This window comes from Triticum urartu, chromosome 4A (genome assembly GCF_056163025.1).
Source record: "Triticum urartu cultivar PI428250 chromosome 4A, HENAU_Tu73, whole genome shotgun sequence".
NCBI lineage: Eukaryota > Viridiplantae > Streptophyta > Magnoliopsida > Poales > Poaceae > Triticum > Triticum urartu.
Genome location: NC_141876.1, coordinates 207,826,146 through 207,834,014, shown reverse-complemented (window position 1 = coordinate 207,834,014; position 7,869 = coordinate 207,826,146).

Below are 7,869 nucleotides of genomic sequence, written 5' to 3'. Positions count from 1 at the left end.
GTTCGCAGTTATTTCAAGATAACACGTTTAACGAGATCTTGGTATTTGATCTGAGTCTGGCCATTGGCCTATACACACTAACCATCTACGCGGGGACAGTTATGGGCACTCGATGTCGTGGTATCAGCCGAAGCCTTTGTGACGTCAGCGACTGAGTAGCACACGCCGGGTTGGACCGGAACGCCTGCTCTTGTGTAAGGGAGGCTAGGTCTGCTCACCGGCCGCGTACGCAACGTGCAGGTGTGCAATGGGCGATGGTCCCAGACCCCTGCGCCATAGGATTTAGACCGGCGTGCTGACCTCTCTGTTGTGCCTAGGTACGGCTGCGACGTGTTGATCTTCCGAGGCCGGGCATGACCCAGAAAAGTGTGTCCGGACAAAGGGGATCTAGCATGTTGGGAAATGTGGTGCACCCTTGCAGGGAAGTTAATCTATTCGAATAGCTGTGATCTTCGGTAACAGGACGACTTGGAGTTGTACCTTGACCTTATGACAACTAGAACCGGATACTTAATAAAACACACCCTTCCAAGGGCCAGATACAACCGGTGATCGCTCTCTCACAGGGCGACGAGGGGAGGATCATCGGTTAGGATTATGCTACACGATGCTATTTGGTGAACTTACCATCTACTCTTGTCTCCTGCTGCAAGATGGAGGTTACCAGAAGCGTAGTCTTCGACATGACTAGTTATCCCCCTCTTATTCCGGCTTTCCGTAGTTCAGTCCACATATGAGACCCTTATTCCATTTGATACCAATGCATACATATGTAGTGTAGCTCCTTGCTTGCGAGTACTTTGGATGAGTACTCACTGTTGCTTTGCTATCTCTTTTCCCCTTCCTATACTCGATTGCTGCGACCAGACGTTGGAGCCCAGGAGCCAGACGCCACCGTCGACGACGACTACTACTACTCGGGAGGTGCCTACTACTACGTGCAGCCCGCTGACGATGACCGGGAGTAGTTTAGGAGGATCTCAGGCAGGAGGCCTGCGCCTCTTTCGATCTGTATCCCAGTTTGTGCTAGCCTTCTTAAGGCAAACTTGTTTAACTTATGTCTGTACTCAGATATTGTTGCTTCCGCTGACTCGTCTATGATCGAGCTCTTGTATTCGAGCCCTCGAGGCCCCTGGCTTGTAATATGATGCTTGTATGACTTATTTTATTTGTAGAGTTGTGTTGTGATATCTTCCCATGAGTCCCTGATCTTGATCATACACGTTTGCGTGTATGATTAGTGTACGATTGAATCGGGAGCGTCACAAGTTGGTATCAAAGCCGACTGCCTGTAGGAATCCCCCTTCCACACTCCTTGGCCAAAGTCGAGTCTAGACATTACAAAAAACTTTTACTAACATGGTTGTGTGCCTTACGGGCCCATGTCGCCATCTGGGTGGTATTAGGATCTTTTACTCCCCGCTCCTTACTCTTGGACTCTGAACTCTCTCCTACTCGGGTTAAACGATTTTACTAACTCTAACATTAGGATCCCGTGACCACGTTCACCCCAAAGTTGGATAAGCCCTAGTTATTCTTTAGAGTAGCATTTGAACATTTTCCACATTGTCATTTGTCTCCTGTGAAAACATCTTTGTTTTCAGATGGAACCCACGAGATAGGTCGTGCGCCACACAGCGGCCATTGGTGCCTCAGGGTCACCTGTTGTGTTGGTTGAGATGATGACCTATCTGGGTTATCGCTGGCACCCTGAGTACACCATCTATGAGGAGTACCAGGACTTCAACCAGGAGCAGTACCGTGCCATCGTCCACCTCTACTCTTGGGAGTATGACTCCACTACCGTGCTGCACACTGCTCATGGTGTTGGAGTGACTATCGATATGGCGGTCCACGATGCTGCTTACGCTGCTCTGACACATCTTCGTGGAGAGTACCAGGAGTTGGACACCTCCCCCTTCAGGCACATTGCTATCGCATCCGATGTTGGTGCGGGGGGTTACTACACTGCTGCCTACTCCACTGTCACTCGAGAGCCCTTCTACCATCAGAACCTGGTTCTGCATGCTGATGGGATGGATAGAGCTAACCGAGCTCTTTGCCACGAGTTGTACACCACCCGTCAGCACCTGTACCGTGCTTTGACGCTGTTGCACCCCTCTGTCCGATTTGGTGATCTGTCGTGTTCTGCGATCTACCCTGCCAGGACCGTGATGCCCCAGGGCGTCGGCTGGCCAGATGTGGGAGGCTACTCTCCCACACTTGGTCCTCTCCTGCCACCTGCGCATCGGGTTTCGCACCAGAGTATCCGCGGACCCCAGGCTACTCGCGTGGAGGTCTTCCCTTCGCGTCACTACCAGCTATCAGGCTGCACCTACCTCCACAGTTCCGCCTGGGACTGATGTAGGCTTGCTTGTTAGTGTTAGATGCATTCGCCGTGAGCCTGCGTTCCGCCTATGATGTTCTTTGTCTGTGTACCAAACTCTATGCATGATCACTTTTGTAAGATGTGTCAACTGCTATGTAGTATCTATCGTGTTCCTTTCATTATGCATGTTTCATCATGAATGATTCTTGTCCTCGCAATTTCTCGATGCTGAACTACTCCTGTTATATATTAGCAGGATGGTTAGACCAGGTGGTCGTGGTCGTGGTGGCAACGCCCCACCGCCGCCTGAGTACATGGCTGGTATGATCCAACAGCTTGAGATGAATCGCCAGTTCATGGAGAATATGATGGCTCAGTTTCCTCGCCCCAATATGAACCAGCAGCCAACCCAAGTGACTACAGGATTTCATGCACCTCAACCCAACCGTGTACCGCAGCTCAACTCAGCGTCTGAATGCTGATGACTGGCTCCATGACATCACCTATGAGATCGAGTCTGCTGATGTAGCCCCTGCTAGCTACGTCACCTTTGCTTCTTTCTTCCTGAAAGGACCCGCTGCTCAATGGTGGGACAGGCACATGCGTACTCTGCCGGTTGGAACAATCATCACTTGGCCAGACTTCCAAGCCGCTTTCCGTGCTCGCTTCATTCCTCAGGGAGTCATGGAACGTAAGAAGCGTGAGTTCCGCAACCTCACCCAAGGCAAGGAAACTGTTTAAGCTTATCAGCGGGAGTTTCTGGACTTGTCCCGCTATGCTGAAGAGGACATTGCAACTGATGCATGCAGATAGGAGAAGTTCCGTGATGGCCTGCAAGCTGACATCAAGCTCGCACTTCTAGTGCATGACTTTGCTGATTTCGCCACCTTGATGAACAAGGCCATCAATGTCGAAATTGGTCTGTAGGAACACCAGAGCTCTCACAGGCGCAACTGTGACACGGGCTCATCTTCGGGCCCGTCCTCATAGAAGCGTAGGATATGGATTCCCAACAACATGTAACAGCCAACTCCACCTGCCCCAAGGCAGTCCTATGCTGCACCACGTGCGCCTTCCCCACCAACTAGGCACCCAAGACTTCCAGCTCCACCACCACAAGCTCCTGCTCCTACTCCCAATAATGGTCTGTGCTTCAGGTGTGGTCAACTAGGACACCGTGCTAGGGAATGCAACTAGAACCAGAATCAACTGGCCCTCCCTGCAGCTGGCCGTGGAAACAACCAGCCTCGCAACAACAATGCCAGGTCTTATGGGCGTGTTCATGCCAACCACATTGATATTAATGAAGCTCAAGACCAGCCTGCTACTATGATGGGTACACTCCTCGTAAATTCAGTACTTGCATCTGTTTTATTCGATTCAGGAGCATCACAATCATTCATGTCAGAAGATTTTGCATACAAGCATGACGTTAAATGTGAGGAGATGAACACTTCGGTATTGGTAAAAACCCCCGTGGGACAATGTCAAACCTCACTGGTTGGCATCGACGTCCCCGAGGAAATCGAAGGGCTGGAATTCTATGCCTCTCCCATTATCCTGAAGTCGTCTAACATCGACCTCATTCTGGGAATGGATTGGTTGAAAGCGCATACTGCTTCTATAGTTTGCACCACTAAGGTCATCCATCTGCTACACCCTTCTGATGAAATAATAGCTTACCAAGCTCATCTAGTTCAGAACGTCGAGGCATGACTTTATGCCTTGAATGCGTTGAACGCTGCACCACTCGAGGGCATTGAAAACATTCTCGTCGTTCGTGAATTCCAAGACATCTTCCCGGAGGAACTTCCAGGGATTCCCCCTGCTAGAGCTGTCGAATTCATCATCGACTTGAAACGTGGCACCACCCCTATAGCTAAACGACCCTACAAGATGCCGCCGCATGAACTCATTGAGCTTAAGGTGGAAATCGACAAATCTCTTGTCAAAGGTTTCATTCGCCCTAGTTGCTCTACTTGGGGAGCACCTTCTCTCTTTGTTAAGAAGAAGGATGGGACAAACCGATTAGTCCAAGACTACCGTCCTATAAACCAAGCTACCATTCAGAATAAATATCCTCTTCCTTGGATCAATGATCTTTATGATCAACTGGTTGGTTCATCAGTGTTCTCCAAACTCGACTTGAGGTTGGGTTACCACCAGATCTGTGTTCGTGAAGAGGACATCCCAAAAACCGCCTTCGTGACTCGGTATGGGTCATACGAGTACACCGTCATGTCATTCGGCTTAACGAATGCTCCCGCCACCTTCTCTCGTCTGATGAACTATATATTCATGGATTACCTCGACAAGTTCGTCATGGTTTATCTGGATGATATCCTTGTATTTTCCAAGAACAAAGAAGAACATGCTGAACATCTTCGTCTTATGTTGGCAAAGCTTCGAGAGCATCAACTGTATGCTAAGTATTCCAAGTGTGAATTCTGGCTCCCCAAAGTAACCTATCTTGGGCATGTAATCTCCAAGGATGGTATTGCCGTGAACCCTGGACGAGTTCAGGCTATTCTCGATTGGACTCCTCCGAAGAATGTCAAGCAAGTCCGAAGTTTTCTCGGTCTCGCCAGCTATTGCCGTCGATTCATCGAGAACTTCTCCAAGATTGCCAGGCCTCTGACTAATCGGTTGCATAAGGGTGTCAAGTTCGAATGGACAGACAAGTGTCAGGAAAGTTTCTAGGCGCTCAAAGACAAGTTGACTTCTGCCCAGTGCTTGCTCCAACTGATACTAAGAAGGACTTCGTCATTTATTGCGACGCTTCCCGTAAAGGATTAGGCTGTGTCCTAATGCAAGAGCGTAGAGTGATTGCTTATGCCTCTTGTCAACTGCGCCCTCACGAAGAAAACTACCCATTTCACGACCTCGAGCTTGCTGCTATCATTCATGCACTGAAGCAGTGGCGACATTACCTTCTCGGTAATCATTGCAAGATCTTCACCGACCACCAAAGTCTGAAGTATTTGTTTACTCAGCCAGATCTGAACCTTCGTCAGCAGAGATGGATGGAGACTGTTGCAGACTTTGACTTGGGTATATCCTATACCCCCGGCAATGCTAATGTAATCGCTGATGCCTTGAGCCGCAAGTCTTACCGCAATCACCTCCAGGTTCACAAAGTTCAGCCCTCGCTTGTCAAAGAATTTAGAAAGCTGAACCTTCATATTGTTCCCCCTGGTGCACTCGCTCCCCCTCCCCCGGAGTTCCGCAAGATGAATCTTCATTTTGTTACTAAGGGTTCTCTAAATACCCTAGCTGTCGTACCAGATCTCGTAGCTGGTATAAAGACTATTCAAGGTTATGACTCTGAAGTCCATAAGATTAAACGCCATCTAGCAGAAGGAAAGCCCTCATTCTTCACTATCGCCGATGATGGTGCCTTGTACTTCAAAGGCCGCCTAGTGGTACCATGTTCGAAGAAAAACCTGGATAAGACTAAAAGGGTTATGAAAGAAGCTCATGATACGCCTCTGTCCATCCATCCTGGTACTACAAAGATGTACCAGGATATTCGTCAAAGATTCTGGTGGTCTAATATGAAGCAGGACATTGCTCGTTATGTTGCTGAGTGTGACGTTTGCCGCCGTATCAAAGCAGAGCATCAAAGGCCTGCTGGAACTCTGCAACCTATCCCTATTCCTGAATGGAAATGGGACCATGTTGAAATGGACTTCGTCACTGGATTTCCCAAATCGCAGAAAGGTAATGATGCTATTCTTGTCGTCATTGACCGGCTTTCTAAAGTTGCACATTTTCTGGCGGTCAAAGAGACAATCACTGCTAGTCAGCTTGCTACTCTCTACATGTCCAGAATTGTTTCACTTCACGGTATTCCACTTGTTATCAGTTCAGACCGTGGCAGCTTATTCACTTCAAGATTTTGGGCAAATTTCCAAGAAGCTATGGGAACTCACCTGTCGTTCAGTACGACATTTCATCCTCAGTCGCAAGGACAGGTTGAACGTGTCAACCAAGTTCTCGAAGACATGCTTCGAGCATGTGTAATTTCCTTCGGCAAGAAATGGGAGGAATCTCTTCCATATGCCGAGTTCTCTTATAATAATAGCTATCAAGCTAGTCTGAAGATGTCCCCCTTCGAAGTGCTATATGGACGAAAGTGTCCAACCCCTCTGAACTGGTCAGAAACTGGGGAACGTCCACTCTTCGGTCTGGATATTATCCAACAGGCCAAAGAACAAGTTCACATTATTCACGAGAATCTCAAGACTGCTCAGTCATGTCAGAAAAGTCAGTATGACCGTCATCACCAAGACATGGTCTATCAACCTAGCGAAAAGGCTTATCTTCGAGTTACACCAATGAAGGGTGCTCACCGCTTCGGGATCAAGGGAAAGCTAGCTCCTTGCTATATCGGTCCCTTAAATATTCTCGAAAGGCGTGGAAAGGTGGCATATCAATTGGAGCTTCCGCCGAACCTTTCCCAGGTTCACGATGTGTTCCATGTGTCACAACTCCGTCGTTGCTTCAAGGATCCAATCCGAGCAGTGGATGATGAAGTGCTCGAATTGCAACAGGACCTCTCCTATAAAGAGCATCCGGTCCGCATTCTTGACCAAGCTGACCGCCGCACACGTCAGAAGGCAATCAAGTTCCTCATAGTCCAGTGGTCGAATCACTCTGAAGACGAAGCCACTTGGGAACGCGAGGACCGCCTCTGTGATGAATACCCCGCACTGTTTCCTTCTACCTCTTAAATCTCGGGACGAGATTTCTTGTAGTGGAGAGTTTTGTAACTCCCGGGTAATCAAGCTACAGTAATTCCACGCTAATGGTGCCACGTCACCACGGTTACTGTTGATAATATACCGTTAGTTTGAAACCGAGTCAAAACCGAGTCAAATTCAAACTCAAATTAATGTCAACAATAAAAGTTTTCAAAAATTAAAACAAAAATGTTCGGTGTGTGCAAATAAATGCCCGGGAATTTATGGTGTAGTAAACACGTTTTTATAAAAAGCCTAAATAATTTAAAATGATTTAAAACAGAAAAGTAAATAAGTAAAAGAAAAGAAAATACAAAAAAAAAGAAAAACTAAAACTAAAACTAAAAAAGGAGAAAAGCCCCCCCCGCTGGGCCAAGTGGCCCAGCTGGCCTCCACCGGCCCAACCGGCCAACCCACCCCCACTCCTTGTCCCCTCACCCCCCGTAACTGCTACCTCTTGAGCTTGCGTTGGATTTCCCCGAAGAGGAAAGGATGATGCATTAGAGTAGCGTAAGTATTTCCCTCAGCTTTTGAGAACCAAGGTATCAATCTAGTAGGAGGCCACGCTCAAGTCCCTCGTACCTGCACAAAACGATAGCTACTCGCAACCAACGCGATTAGGGGTTGTCAATCCCTTCACGGTCACTTACGAGAGTGAGATCTGATAGATATAATATTTTTGGTATTTTTGGTATAGAGATGCAAAGTGAAAAGTTAAAAGGCAAATTAAAAAGCAAAACAAAATTAAAGTGATGGAGATTGATATGATGAGAATAGACCCGGGGGCCATAGGTTTCA